Consider the following 16,298-nt stretch of genomic DNA (forward strand, 5'->3'; position numbering starts at 1 on the left):
TAGAGGTTACCAGAGCATGAACAACTGAGGCAAGATCGTCACTGTCCAGATAGGGGCGTAGTTGGGCTACTAAACAAAGATGGTAAAACGCATTCCGAGCCACCGAGGCCACTTGAGCCTCAAGCGACAAGGAAGGGTCAAAAAGGACCCCCAGACTACGAACCTGTTCCTTCAAGGGGAGTGTAACCCCATCTAGAACAGGATAAACATCCACCATCTGGGCAGGTAAAGAGCTCACCAACAATGTCTCAGTCTTGTCTGGATTGAGCTTCAGTTTATTAGCTCTCATCCAGTCCATTATCGCGGTCAGGCAACGGTTCAGCACATCAACAGCATCACCTGAAGAAGGTGAAAAGGAGAAGTAGAGTTGCGTGTCATCAGCGTACTTATGGCAACGCACTCCAAAACTCCTGATGACCGCACCCAGAGGCTGCATGTAGATGTTAAAGAGCATGGGGGACAAGACCGACCCCTGGGGGACTCCACAATGGGGTGTCGAGCAATGTTCCCCAAGCACTACCTTCTGGTGACGATCCGCTAAGTAGGAGCAGAGCCACTGCCAAGCAGTGCCCCCAACTCCCAACTCCGCGAGCCTCCCCAGAAGGATACCATGGTCAATGGTATCAAACGCCGCTGAGAGATCAAGGAGAATCAACAGAGTCACATTCCCCCTGTCCCTCTCCCGACAAAGGTCATCATACAGGGCGACCAAGGCTGTTTCAGTGTCAAAACCGGGCCTAAAACCAGATTGAAACAGATCCAGATAATCGATCTCCCTTGGCAGTGGAACATCAAGGAGACCCTCATCTGCAGATCTTAAAGCACATCTGCAGATCTTAAAGAACTGCCCTGTTCCCTAAGGTCTTGAGGAGACCCTGTGCTCCAGATTCATGACTCTGCAGTTGTAAATGTTGACAAGTAGCAAGGTTTTTTAAGGAGTTTCCTCTCTACTGTTAAACCCCGAAAATTTCCCATTGTTGCAATCCTATGCATAATTTCCTGGGAGTAAGGACACAGAACTTAATGGTACTTACTTCCAAGGAGACATGTATAAGATTGCACAGTTAGATATATAAAATTATAATTATGTCTTGATTCTTGGTATTATCTTCCTTTTATAAGCCATCCTGAGGGACACTGTGACCATAGTGAATACAGATTTTAATCATGAATTAAATGAGATGAATGAATTGCATCCATTTGCTTCTAATTTTATTGCTAAGGTTGAATTTCTCATACATAACAGTATTTCTTTCACTTGTACACTTATATCTGAGCACAATCTACATCTTAGTGTAGGCACAAGGTGAAATATTTCAATTTTCTATTATTTGGTTCTACTGATTTCAACAGAGCAAATATTTGTTTAGACCCAAGGATTCTGCTCAAGTTTGCAATTGTTGCAAATTATCATTTACAAGCAGAGCCTATCAAGCCAATACTGCAAGCTTCTGCACTAGAATAGGATCGAGCACAAGGATTCCAAAACTAATGCAATCTCACTCCACTCTTTGAAGAGAGAACAGAATTCTCGGTTCAGTATAGCTGTCAAATGTCACCATCAGTGTCAGCACTAGTGGCTGCCTACCATCTGAGCCCTGGGCTGTATGTAGCTCAGTGGTAAAGAACATGCTTTGCATGCACAAAAATGCCATGTTCAGTTCCTAGCATCTCCAACAGATCTTGGGGAGAAGACAGGAGAATGGCCTCTGACACGCTGGAGTACTGCTGGGCTAGATGGATCAACAGTATAAAGCAACTTTTTATGGGCCATTTTGTCTCACTAGAACTGCAGAAATCATAATTTTCTGCCAGGCAATACAATACAGCTTTAGGTTTTGTGTAGCAGGTCAATGTTCGTTCCATTACAGAAAAGCAGATTTACAGGATCAAAATAAATCCTCTCCGATATAAACGACTACTACATCCTTTTTTTAAAAAAGTAACCATGGAGATCAGTTCTCTAATTTATGCTTAATGAGATTCTTTTATTTCTCAAACATGAAAACATTACTAACACCCCTATAGCTCCAATGCTCTTTGGGGTCCAATAGGAATTCCTTGTACTGTCTTCCATATAATTTATGTATTGTATGTAGTTTGTTCTTTACAATAGCACCCTCCTAACTCTTTTCATTCAATCCACTTTGCTGGTTTAAATCCTACTTATGTTTTGTTGACGTTTTTGCATATGCACACACATAAAAACAGTATGTGCTCATTGCAAATAACAATATGTGTATAAAACCTACCATACCTCACTCCTCCCCATCCCCATTTTCTTCTGTACAGTCTTCATATACTAAACGATCTAAGTTGTATCAATACAAACGTTTTTTAAATTGTTTTAAATTTTTTAAATTGTGTTTTAAATTGTTTTTTAAAAGATCTGTTTTAAATTTGTATATTTGTTTTTAATGTTTTTAGTTACTGTAAACCGCCCAGAGAGCTTTGGCTATGGGGCGGTATACAAGTGCAATACATAAATAAATATAAAGCCACCATCTAAATCTTCCCTAACTCCCTCAACAATTTTTGTTAGTCTTTGTTAGCTATCTTTGTTAGCATCACAAAGTGCTTTTCCCCCCCAGACAAGACTTGTGAAAAAAGGATCTTATAAAATTGAACTACATTGTACTGGACTGACTGATACTAAATGTACATTTTAGAAACACACAATTATAGAAACTCTTTTCTCTCCTGAAAGGCATAATATTAAGTATATTAATCATCTCTCCCCCTTTACGATGCACACCTTAATGTGGTGAGGGGGGTTGAGAGTGTTGAAGAAGCTGAGAGCAATGCCATCAGGAGTCTAGACCAAGAGGCTAGACTCCTAGCAGGGTCACCAAAGTCAGAAGAAGGCAATGATAAACCACCACTGAATATCTCTTACCACAAAAACCCTATGAACAGAGTATCCAAAATGCAACATGAGATAGTGCTGGAAGATGAGACCCCCAGGTCAGAAGGCACTCACAGAGCTACTGGGGAAGAACAAAGGACAAGTAAGAGTAGCGCTGTGACTAATGACGCAGCTGGGTCAAATCCGACAGGAAGCCCAGAGAATGATGCGCACAGATGCAAAAGGAGAGTCCAGAGTTGTACGACACACACAATAGGAACATGGAACATGAGAAGCACGAACCAGGGAAAGTTAGAAATTGTCAAGCAAGAAATGGAGCATATCAACATTACAATACTCGGCGTGAGTGAATTAAAATGGATGGGAATGGGACATTTTCAATCAGGCAACTACAAAATATTTTATGCAGGAAATGAGAAATCAAGAAGAAACGGGGTTGCTTTAATAGTGAGAAGTGAAGTAGCAAAAGCAATTAGGAGCTACAACGCAAAGTCTGAGCGAGTGATATCAATGAGATTAAACGGGAAACCTATTAACATAACCATCATCCAAGTCTACGCTCCAACGTCAAACGCAGAAGAAGAAGAATTGGAGAGGTTTTATGCAGAAGTACAGGAGGAAATTGATCACACACCAAAACAAGATATGATGATAATCATGGGGGACTGAAATGCAAAAGTAGGGAACAGAGAAGAACTAGGAATTGTGGGGAAAGGGGGCTTAGGAGACAGAAATGAAGCAGGAGAAAGACTTACTGAATTCTGTGAAGCCAATGATTTGTTTCTTGACAACACATTTTTTGAGCAACCAAAAAGACGACTGTACACGTGGACATCACCAGATGGTCAATATAGGAATCAAATTGATTATATAATTGGAAAATGAAGATGGAGAAGTTCCAAGATGGAGAAGTTGCAGCATTTGGGGCTTTTTAGTTTAGAGAAAAGGCGGGTCAGAGGAGACATGATAGAAGTGTATAAAATTATGCATGGCATTGAGAAAGTGGATAGAGAAAAGTTCTTCTCCCTCTCTCATAATACTAGAACTCGTGGACATTCAAAGAAGCTGAATGTTGGAAGATTCAAGACAGACAAAAGGAAGTACTTCTTTACTCAGCGCATAGTTAAACTATGGAATTTGCTCCCACAAGATGCAGTAATGGCCACCAGCTTGGATGGCTTTAAAAGATTAGACAAATTCATGGAGGACAGGGCTATCAATGGCTACTAGCCGTGATGGCTGTGCTCTGCCACCCTAGTCAGAGGCAGCATGCTTCTGAAAACCAGTTGCCGGAAGCCTCAGGAGGGGAGAGTGTTCTTGCACTCGGATCCTGCTTGCGGGCTTCCCCCAGGCACCTGGTTGGCCACTGTGAGAACAGGATGCTGGACTAGATGGGCCACTGGCCTGATCCAGCAGGCTCTTCTTATGTTCTTATGTTCTTATGTTCATACTTTCTGCAAAAACAAGACCAGGAACAGACTGCGGTACAGATCATGACCTGATCGTATCGAAAATCAGAGTAAAGCTAAAGAAGAACAAAGCACTCATAATGCCAAAATACAATTTAAATAACATCCCAGAATAATATAAAGATCAAGTAAGGAACAGATTTGAGGCTTTAAACTTAGTTGACAGAGAACCAGAAGAACTATGGACTGAAGTCAGGGACATTATCAGGGAAGAATGCAAAAAGAGAATACCTCTAGTTAAAAAGAGAGAAAGACCTCAATGGATGACTGAAGAAACTCTTAAAATGGTTAAAGAGAGAAGGAAAGCAAAAGCAAAAGGAGACTGAAACACGTTCAGAACCCTAAATGCAACTATACAACGACTAGTACATAGGAACAAAGAAAACTATTACAATAGTTATTGTATAGAAATAGAAAAGCACAACAAAATGGGAAGAACAAGAGCCCTATTCCAAAAGATTAGAGAAATGAAAGGGAAATTTAAATCAAGAGTAGGGATGTTGAATAATCAACAGGGAAACACACTGACTGACTGAGATGAAATAAAAGGAAGATGAAAGCAATACACTGAAGAACTCTATAAAAGAGATGAAGGATGACAGATTCATTCACGGAGGAACCGTATGATGAAGAACCAGACATTTTAGAATGTGAGGTGAAAGCTGCACTTAAAATACTTGGAAGAAACAAATCACCAGGAACAGATGGCATACCAATAGAGTTGCTACAAGCTACTGAGACTGAATCTGTCCAAATTTTGAGAAAAATCTGTCAGGAAATATGGAAAACTAAACTATGGCCCACAGACTGGAAGTGTTCAATATATATCCCAATTCCAAAGAAAGGGGATCCCAGAGAATGCAGTAATTATCAAACTATTGCCTTAATATCCTATGCAAGTAAAGTAATGCTCAAGATTCTACAACAAAGGCTCTTGCCATATATGGAGCGAGAAATGCCAGACGTCCAAGCTGGATTTAGAAAGGGAAGAGGCACCAGAGATCATATCGCAAACATACATTGGATAATGGAACGGAGCAAGGAATTTCAGAAGAAAATCACCCTGTGCTTTATAGACTACAGCAAAGCCTCTGACTGTGTAGATCATGAAAAACTGTGGAATGCTTTAAAAGAAATGGGGGTGCCACAGCATCTGATTGTCCTGATGCGCAACCTATACTCTGGACAAGAGGCTACTGTACGGACAGAATATGGAGAAACCAATTGGTTCTCCATCGGAAAGGGTGTGAGACAGGGGTGTATTTTATCACGCTATTTGTTTAATCTGTACGCGGAACATATCATACGGAAAGCAGGATTGGACCAAGATGAAGCAGGTGTGAAAACTGGAGGGAGAAACATCAATAATTTAAGAGATGCAGATTATACCATACTACTAGCAGAAACCAGTAATGATTTGAAATGAATGCTGATGAAAGTTAAAGAGGAAAGCACAAAAGCAGGACTACAGCTGAACATCAAAAAGACTAAAGTAATGACAACAGAAGATTTATGTAACTTTAAAGTTGACAATGAGGACATTGAACTTGTCAAGGATTAGCAATACCTCTGCACAGTCATTAACCAATATGGAGACAATAGTCAAGAAATCAGAAGAAGGCTAGGACTGGGGAGGGCAGCTGTGAGAGAACTAGAAAAGGTCCTCAATGCAAAGATGTATCACTGAACACCAAAGTCAGGATAATTCAGTCCATGGTATTCCCGATCTCTATGTATGGATGTGAAAGTTGGACAGTGAAAAAGGCGGATAAGAGAAAAATCAACTCATCTGAAATGTGGTGCTGGAGGAGACCTTTGCGCATACCATGGACTGTGAAAAAGAGAAATCACTGGGTGTTAGAACAAATTAAACCAGAATTGTCACTGGAAGCTAAAATGATGAACCTGAGGTTATCATACCTTGGACACATCATGAGAAGACATGATTCACTAGAAAAGATCATAATGCTGGGAAAAACAGAAGGGAGTAGAAAAAGAGGAAGGCCAAGCAAGAGATGGATTGATTCCATAAAGGAAGCCACAGACCTGAACTTACAAGATCTGAACAGGGTGGTTCATGACAGATGCTCTTGGAGGTCACTGATTCATAGGGTCGCCGTAAGTCATAATCAGCTTGAAGGCACATAACAACAACAACAACGTCCATCAAGTATATATCTGACCAGGGGGGCAGGAGGAATCCATAGATTCATAAGAAAAAAGATTCAGATTACAGATATGATTTCAGCTGCCACCAAGTATGCATGCTGTAACAGAAGCATTAGCAGCTGTAAACCATATGCAAAAACAATGAAAGATACCCATATAACAACAGTATCGGAGAAAGATATATGGGCTCCTCCGCTTTAATTTATTGTCTCTCTACAAAGGAGAAAGTCTATAATCATGAAATATTTTGGTTTTTTATTGGCAGAACACTTTACTAGATTGGTTCAGTTCATACTACTCAGTTATGACTAACTTACTTCTCTGGAGCGGCAATCCTAAACATATCTGAAAGGAAAGGCTCATTCCTAATATGCCCCAGCACATAGGCTCCACATGTGATGGGGTGGCCTCCCCCATCCTCTATATGTACAATGTGGTATGTGTGTCTGCGTACATAGCAAGTTGTGTATACTATACTCAAAATCCACATATGCTAAAGAAAGGGGTAGTTGGAGCATACGGCTGAAGCATTGTGAGGAACATACACAAGCCTGAGTCTCATTCTACTCTATGTATGGAATCCTGCTAGGTGTGGAGTCTACATATTGTTGTGAACTTGACCTAAGACCTATTGATTTTAAAGGGATTGACTTCCACACAATAACGGATTTATTGTTATTTATTGAGATTCCAAGCAATGTCCTCCAGAGTATAAAGTTTAATAAAGTCAGCTATGAACTTTGTTCCTCCATCTGTGGAGCAAAGACGATTGAGATGGCATCAAATGGGGGCCAAGTGATACAAGGGCAAGAAAAATGAAAGCAAGGAAGTGTATATATTGGCATTAAATAGTGTTGTAATTCTACAGCCACAATTCTATAGATTTTCTATGGATTTTTCACATTCCACCATGTTAAATTGAAAATACTCTCCATGTCGCTCTGCTGCTTCCCATAAGTCTATTTCAAAACAAAATCTTTACAAAACTTATAGTCCTGAACTCCAAAATGCTTGCTTAACAACCCTCTAAGGTTTCATGGCAGTAATACACAAAACACTCAGAGAGAATCCAAACTTTAAATTCTGAAAGTTTGTGCCAGTGGTCTCATGATTTGTTGAAATTAATTAAAAATTAGCCATGCTCACAGAGTACCTGTAATCCTGTTACTGACCTTTTCCCATACTCTGACCTCCATCTTCTACAATTTAAAGGTTTAAAAAAAGTATGGCTGATTTTTAATTAATTTAACAAATTTAACATTGGAGTCTATGATAGTGCAAGCATGCTCAGTAAGAACCAACTGTCAATGTTCTAAAAGCCAGACTAACAGCTGTTTGGCTTGGCTAATCATGGGGCCACACCCATGCCAGACATTTAGTCCACTGTAAACGGTCATGGCTTCCTCCAAAGAATCCTGGGAAGTGTAGTTTGTGAAGGGTGCTGAGAGTTGTTAGGAGACTCCTATTCCCCTCACCGAGCTCCAGTGGCCAAACTGGTTTAACAGAGAATTCTGAGGATTGCAGCTCTGTGAGGGGAATAAAACATTACCTAACAACTCCCAGCGCTCTTCACATGCTACACTTCCCAGGATTCTTTGGGAGAAGCCATGACTGTTTAAAGTAGAATAATTGTCTGGTATGGATGTGGCCAGGGACAGCTTTGGTTTATATTTGGGTGGAAGACTACACATGTCTGCTGTAGAATAAAAAGATGGGGGAAACCCTGAAAAATAATGATACTGTTAAACAATGTTTTCCTTTTGAGAAAGAAAGGAACTTTCCCTACACCCAGTGCCCACCCACCCAATCTCCTCTCCTCCCCTCCTCCTCCCCCTTCCTCCCTTCCAGTTCCCTCTCCTCTCCCTTTCTGTCCCCCTCCACATCAGTTTCACCACTCCTAAGCATGATTGCACAGGTGTAAATCCAATAGAATTCAATAAGCATCCAAATGATCAAATCTGCCCCCTCTTACTCCCTCCTATCACCTCCCTCCTGCCCCTTCCTTCCCCCTTCCCCTCTCCTCTCCCCCTCCTTCCCTTCCCTTCCCCTTTCTTATTGCCCTCTCCTCTCCCTTCCTCCTCCTCCCCTCCCCACTCCAGACTTCCCTTCCCCATGGTCAATTTCACCTATCCTAACTATGACTGTCTGGGAGTAAATGCCACTGAACTCAAGAAGCATGCAAATGATCAAACCTGCCCTCCTCCTCCCCATCCCCTTGCACCTGCTCCCATCTCCCCTCCCTCTCCTCCCATTCCCCGCCCTCCCTCTTCCTCCCCTGTGGTCAGTTGCACCTATCCTAAGCATGATTGCAGGGGAGAAAATCCCACTGAACTCAATAAGCATACAAATGCGTATCCATTCTCAGCAAACTTTCACAGGATCCCATTTCTTACCTCCCGGATTAAAAAGCAAAAAAATTCACTAATAGGCAAAAAAAAAAAAACCTTTAAAAAGCAGGGTAATTGGGCAGCTATAATGAAAGCACCAAGGGAGCAGAAGACCTGACCTCCTCTCTGACATATTGTACTGCCCTACAAATTTATAAAAATGCAAGCACAATTTGGGTTGTTCTTTCATAGTCCAATCCACTTCCTGTGTAGCTTGGAAGAATTTGGTAACGTGCCTCTGAGCATATGGTGAGTGTTGCAGCGCCTGCAATCAGGACTGCATCTCAATAGATGAAGAATTCCATTTTTTGTATGTTTGTTGGTGTTCTTCTTACTTTGCTTCTTTCCTGTGTTACGACTGTTTCTACAGAGATTCTAACCTATAAAATTACATTTCTCTCATTATTCATCCTAGAAATCTGTGTCAAATTTATTTTTATTAATTTTAAAGCCTTTTTATTGGTCAATGTCACAATGATGGTGAAGACAGCCTTTCGTGTTTAAACTGGAGATTTTATTCTATTTCTATTTTGGGTGCATTGTCAAATGTGAAACTGCAGCTTTGATGTAAAATTAGACTAATTATAATATGTTGCTACTTAAGCAATGAATCTAGCTGTTGGAAAAAACAAACTCGGTCTACCCGAGATGCATGTGTTCAGCTTGGTATGCTTAAACCACTCCACTTAAGAAAAGGTGGGCATGGTCAATTAAAAACATAGAACACACCTACAAATTTTCTATATTTCACCTCTCACTGTTTTATCTTGTGCAAACTGAGACACTCCTCACATCTACTGGAGACTATTCTACAGAATAGTCAGTGCCATTATTCCACAATTGTTTTTGGAGTTTTTTAGTGTACATTACGCAAAGTGTTGCTGTACTTCACATAGTCACAGAAACAGAAACAAAACAAATAACTTAACATAGGAAATTTCACTAAAATTGCAAGTAAATCAAACATATTTCAAATGAATATCTGAACTACATCAACTGTTTTAATATTGTTGCTTCTTCCCTGCTAACACAAGATCAGCACAGTGCAGCACATATCTTGTTTTGTGTTATTTGGGCTGATTGCAGGTGTTGCCACCACTCAGCATATGCTCAGAGGCACGTTACCAAATTCTTCCAAGTTACACAGGAAGTGGATTGGACTTTGAAAGACCAACACAAATTGTGTCTGCATTTTTACAAATTTGTAAGACAGTCCAATATCTCAGAGGGGAGATGAGGTCTCCTGCTCACCTGGTACATTCACTATAGCTGCCCAATTTCCCTGCTTTTTCAAGTTTGATAGACATATCTGTTGGCTATAGATATGTTCTTAAACTGCAAGGTTTTTTGCCTATTAATGAATATTAATTATTATGCCATAGGAGACGCATTATGCACTTCATGGATGACCTCGAAATAGGTGGTATAACTGATAAATAAAATACTTAATGAAGATAAATGACTCAAAATATTTGTTCAACAACTACATTATAACCTATTGCAACATTAGCTACATGTTCAGCTTTCATGGGGGAAGGGAGGAATCAGACACACAAAAAATCAGTACGTTATCATTTAATGACCTTTTCCACTTTCCTGTTTCTTCTCCTTCTCAGTTGTAGATTGAAAAGATTCTTTTGCCTGCTCTTCTATTTAGAGATAATGATCAGTTCAGCTGATCAGGGTATCTCTTTCAGTCTTTTATCCAGCAACCTGGTTTTCTCATGACTGACGGAGTACAATGGGGCCTAATCTCAACTCCAAAATCATAGCAATGCACATACTAACTAGATTTCACTCACTACATTTTGATAAAAATGTGAAAACAAATTTTAAAATATATACAACTATTTCTTAATGGCAAATTTAAAAAATGTATCCTAGCCAATCTAACCATTTCAAGCACATATAATATGAAGGCAGCACCTTATGTTTGTTTTAATTTACTCATTGCACTTTCCTAGGTTTTCTATATTTTTGTGGCAAATCTAAAACCATGAAAACTATTATAAATTTATTAAATAAATGCATATGCTGCATATCAAGCAAAGCTTCCCAAGATAATTAAAAAGTTTTTAATACATACAAAACTATATAGTTAAAATGTAAATGTACTGCCTTCAAGTCGATTCTGACTTATGGCGACCCTATGATTAGGGTTTTCATGAGGCTGAGAGGCAGTGACAGGCCCAAGGTCACCCAGTGCGCTTCATGGCTGTGTGGGGATTCGAACCCTGGTCTCCCAGGTTGTAGTCCAGCACCTTATTACTACTGATTACTTTATGTCAGCCAGGATTGAAAGATCCATCACGTATTCAAAGCTCACCTCAGAATTCACAACAGTGAATTCCGTGGACCAATATTCAAATTTGCAATGTTTCAGGTTTGATCTATTTAAGGATTCTAATGAAGTATCAACAAAAGTGTAGTAGTGGTAGTAAGTTAAATTTGTTCACTCAAAGGTCAGGCTGCATGTTAGAGAATTGATCCCACAACATAAAAATGCAAAATTTGTGATATTCTATGAATCCAAACCATTGAAAGCATTACCTTAATTTTTAAAAACAAAACAGCTTGCAAACTGTACTTTGCACTCCCACATTTTTACTTCAGATCTGACATGGAAATCCAACAATAGATTAAATACCTTTGAAACTGGTGATCTTAGTAATCTAATCAACACACTGTTACCTTCCCAAATTTTATTGACCACAGTGCAAATTGCTGTAGTGAGCACTTGAGCTAAACATAAAAACCTTGTTTTTCTGTTCTTCAAACATTTCTCTTGAAATAATCCTTATTAAGATAACTGTATGGCTTTCTACATTATTCTGATATTACACATCATATTTTGAAAAGAGAGGCACTGTTCTTTCCAAGAACTTCACTGTGCCTGTCTAAAGTTAGTAAAACAACACACATACAGTAGGTGGCAAACAGCAACCCTTAAGCAAGTATAAGTCATAACAATTCTGGTAGCACCTGAAAATTCATCAAATGCATTCAAATTTCTGGCATAAGCTTTTGTGGACTAGAATCCATTTTGTCAGATGCACCTGATAAAGGCACAGGAAAGCTTATGCAACTTTAAATCTACAATAGTTCACCCAGTTACCTGGGAGAAAGTCCCACTGAACTCAACAGGGCTTACTTCTAAGTAGAGATGTATAGAACTGTGCTGTTCTTCTTTAAAGTGCCACCTAAATTCCAACACAAAACAGAAAATTAATAAAAGCATATTAAAAAGATCATTTAATCATATGTCAGTTGTATGTTTTCATACTGAATAAGGAGAGAGGGGGAATCAACTGAGAAACAAAGAAACTTTCAGTTGTAATACTTTAGTCAGTCATTAGCTTTCACTTCACAACCATGAACTCAAATGACAGATACAACATCAGATTCAGTAACGAAGTCTTTGATAATCATTAAATACTATCCTCAAGTCCTCAGTTATAAACCAAAAAAGTAATATATTCTTAACTAATGTAGGAACTACACTATCACCTTCAATAGATCAAAGGAAACAGCATACTACAGCATGACAAGTCCACAATTCACCAACTAGTCCGGGTGGTTTTAAAAATAAGACCTTAGTTTCTAAACTTACTGAAAGCAACATAGATGAGAATGTGCCATAGTCGTTTGTAGGGATAAGAAATCAGAATTAAAACAAGCTGCCTTACGCCGTATTGCCTTGATCATGCTCAATATTTCAAGACTTGGGATAAAATTAAGGCATTCCTTTATAGAAGGTGAAAAAGTATAAAGAATTAATGTGTGGAATCAACCTGTTTTATACCTTTAAGCTGCATCATGTGCAACTATTGATTTTGGAGCCATCTCCAAAGAAGACACCCTGGATGGTGAAGTAACTAGTTGTTGGAGTTGTTTTTTCAAATTTCTGCTATTCCTCCTGGTCTTCAGGGTGGGATGCATACTCAGCTATGGTTGCCGACTAACCAGAAATAAATCAGTCTTAGCCTAGTTTGTGCTTCATGCAAAAAACCCAAGGGTGAAGCTTTTTATAACATAGAGATAGTGTTGGTGTCTAAGCTATGAAATTCCCTTCCCCTTGAGAACAAAGTGGCACATTCTCTTCTTTCTTCTCTGCAGAGAGTAAAGATTTTATGTTTTGGTTCTGTTTGGTTTTCCCTGATCATTATCGAGCTTTGATAGTGTACCTTTGTTTTATCTGCTGCTTCCTTCTTTCCTGCTGATTCTAGTTTTAGTTTACTTATTTTAACTGTTTTTCTAAAAATAATAACAATAGAGAGCCATAAAGGTTACTGTGCAGATGGGGAAGGTTCAGGTTCAAATCCCCACTCCGCCATGAAGCACACTGGGTGACTTTGATCCACTCACTCTCTGTCTAGCATCCCTCACGTTTTTTAAAAAAATATTATTACAGTTGGGTCCCACCTTTCCTTCAAGAAGCTCAAAAGTTGTATCCATGGTTCTCTCCCTATTTCATCTTCACAGCAACCATGGGAGGTAGGTTTCGCTAAAAGACTGGCTGGCCCACGGTCACTCAGTGAGCGTCATGGCTGAGTGGGGATTTGAACCCTGGTCTCAAAGCAACGATAATCTTGAAGATGAAAAGAAGAGAACCTCGTAAACCATCCTGACCTCCTTGGACGACAGGGGAGATTAAATAAATAAATCCAACTCTTTTGAAATGCTTTGAGAACCGTTATGGTTGTAAAAAGCTGGGCAAATATTGTAAATAAATAACATAAAACCAAACCAGCAGTAATCCGCACTAAGCTAGTGCTAGTGTTTGCACAGCAAGCTGCTTTTAGGGGCGCTGGCCGCTGGAAAAGTTGGCAGCTCTCGACTCAGCTCAAGGAATGCCGGGCCGCTTCGGCTGCAGCCTTCCCACCAAGCGGCTGACACGGTGGACGAGGCCCGGCTCCTCTCTTCCCACGAACCTGCCTTGTTGCCGGGGCCTGGAAGTGCGGGGCTTCCCCTGACCCTGCTGCCCTGACCCCGGACGCTTCGCCCTCTGCCGCGCGTTCTGGAGGACAGAGTGTGGGAACCAGGCAGAAGGAGTCCGTGGCGCGCGCTTCCCCCGCTCGGCTTGGCTGAGAGGAGGAGGAGGAGGGGCACTCAGGTTCCCTCGCTGGTGGTGGCGCGGCTACGGCGGTGGCGGCGACTACTACTTCAGACGGGGAGCCTCCCGCTAGAGGCAGAACCTACGCGAGAGACGGGGAGAGGGCGGCGATGGCAAAGAAGAGAAGGATACGTCGCGGACCGTCCTTCCTTCGGCGCCACATATATCTCGGAGACGAGAGCCGTGGCTGAGAAACCTGTATGGCTTTTGTCAGGACTTGCTGGAGCTTCCAAACCACCAGGGGTGTGTGTGTGTGTGCGTGAGAGAGAGAGAGGGGGGGCAGGGATCAAACACCCAAAGGATGCTCATAGGAAGGTGAGAGAAATTGCAACCTTTCCTTCTTTCTTCCCCTCCCCCCCCCCGTCTCAGGTTGAACATGCCTAGAGGAAGGCATTAGCGGGCCGCTACACCAGAAGCCTTGTAGAGTTGGGGGCGGGGGGAGACCTTTGAGAGTAGAAAGGAAACTGGTGGCAGCCAACCAGATTGGACCAGACAAAGGGAGCGCTGCAAGCAATGCCACTTTCAGCAGGGAAAGAAGGGCAGGAGGCGCCAAGCAACGCGAGCCCTCCCCCTGCGAGACCTAGCGCTGTCCAGGGTCCCCATTTGCCTCGGCAGCCTGGCTGGCTGGCAGTACCAAGCACCACAGACGCTTCACGTCTAGTCTTTCTCCTCGACCCCGTCCTGGCCAGCGCAATGCCTCAGAACGGGCTGGCCCCTCGCACAAGCGCCCACTAGAGCAGCCTAATGCACAGTCGGTCGCCCCATTCCCGCCTGGTCTGTGGCGTTTGCTTCCACTCACCACGACGCGTTTCTCCCGTTCGCTTCGCCTGCGACGCCCGGCAGTTGGCTTCGGTGGGAATCTGGGGAAACCGCTGTTTCCCTTCCCTGCTCCGCAATCTCTCCCGAGCTAACTCATGTTCGAAACGTGCGTTTGGACGGCTGGCTTCAGCCGCTTCTTCTGGCCCCTCCCCAGCCTCTCACTCCGAGCGAGGAGGCGCTTTCTTGGGTGTCCAATCAGAAGGCATGTAATGCAGAGCAGGAGCGCCAGAAAGGGGGGGGGAGAGAGAGAGAGCGAGAGCAGGCGAAGCGACGCAAAAGACGAAAGGATGACAAAAGGAGGAGGAGGAGAAAGAGCGGTGGACAGAGCAGGGGGAAAGACGTGGATGAGGTGAAATAGGCAGCTCAGCCAGATGCTTGCCAGGACGGGACGGGGAAGATGAATGACATCCCATCCTCTCTGGAATTCTAATGTGTTAATTACAAATAAAACACAAACATAGATGCGTTCTTGGCTGCCACTTAAAGCCCCCCCACAATGCTAGAATTGTTTACAATACTTGAAAGGGGAGTTACTTCAAACACCTTATACTAGCCTGGTCTCACATGCAGCTTGACCCAAACAAAGATATGTCCCTGGCTGCCACTGCGAACTCTGCCTTTCCTCTAGTCTATGCCTAGTGCACGCCCACAACAGTAGTAGTAAAGAAATTTCGTTTGTGTTCACCTGACGAAGAGTCACTTTTAACACCAAAAGGAAAACACAGCCGTGACCTAGAGGTTACTGACACTCACTCTCTTTTTGCACAAGAGTTCTTCCTGACAGCGGCTCCCTCCTTCACAGGCCAAGACGCTTTGTTGCTTGAGGGGAAGAAGCAAAGCCCCCTGCCCTGCTCTACAAGTCATGGGGTTTAATATTTATTTTAAAATATTTATAAACAGCTTAATTTTTTTTAAAAAAACCCTCTGTTTTATACAGTATAAAACAAACAATATCCTTAAAACAAAAATACAACCTAATCATAAACAAATAATATCCAAAACCAACCAGGCTATTTTGGCACCTGAGGCAGAAAATCTCACAAACACCTCTCCTTGGCAATAAAAATGTAATAATTTAACTGAAATAAAGATTAATTTGCTGCCGTTTTGTGGCAACCAAAACCAGCTGCCTGAGGAGGCCTCCTCAGTCTAACTTAAGGTAGCACCTGTTCCAGCAAATTCCCTAAACTGCTTTTTTAAACTCCAAAGATCCATATTAGTCATTATTATAAAAATAGCCCAGCCTTGGGACCAATGATTTCTCTGAGGTAATGGAATGATTTTTTAGATTCTAAGCAAAACATGTTAGAAAACTTCCAACATATGAATATGGCTATCCCTCTAGAAATGGTTTGAACTTGTTTACATATTCTAACCTGAACTATTCAAACCATATTAGGATCTATTTATAATATACATTGAACTGCAGCCCTTGGTTTTTCTCTTTTAGACACAGAATGATCAAGAGCTACCAA

The 16,298-nt window shown here is 41.5% G+C and overlaps 1 protein-coding gene across 9 annotated transcripts in view; it reads right to left on the bottom strand.

Annotated features, from left to right (window-relative positions):
• GUCY1A1 (guanylate cyclase 1 soluble subunit alpha 1) overlaps positions 1–14,943 on the bottom strand; it is a 49,100-nt gene extending 34,157 nt beyond the window's left edge. The window contains exons 1-3 of one of the 9 annotated variants that reach the window (XM_061584474.1): positions 14,804–14,943; positions 13,314–13,479; positions 12,043–12,091 (exon numbers count right to left, since the gene is read on the bottom strand). The gene's annotated coding sequence lies outside the window, so the exon portion shown is untranslated. Of the gene's footprint in view, positions 1–12,006; positions 12,092–12,693; positions 12,790–13,313; positions 13,480–13,638; positions 13,994–14,803 lie in introns of those variants that run through there. The other 8 variants (XM_061584469.1, XM_061584475.1, XM_061584467.1 and 5 more) reach the window with 8 other exon arrangements.
• Positions 14,944–16,298: the final 1,355 nt, after the last annotated feature.

Source organism: Rhineura floridana, chromosome 9 (assembly GCF_030035675.1).
Source record: "Rhineura floridana isolate rRhiFlo1 chromosome 9, rRhiFlo1.hap2, whole genome shotgun sequence".
In the NCBI taxonomy this organism is placed as follows: Eukaryota; Metazoa; Chordata; class Lepidosauria; order Squamata; family Rhineuridae; genus Rhineura; species Rhineura floridana.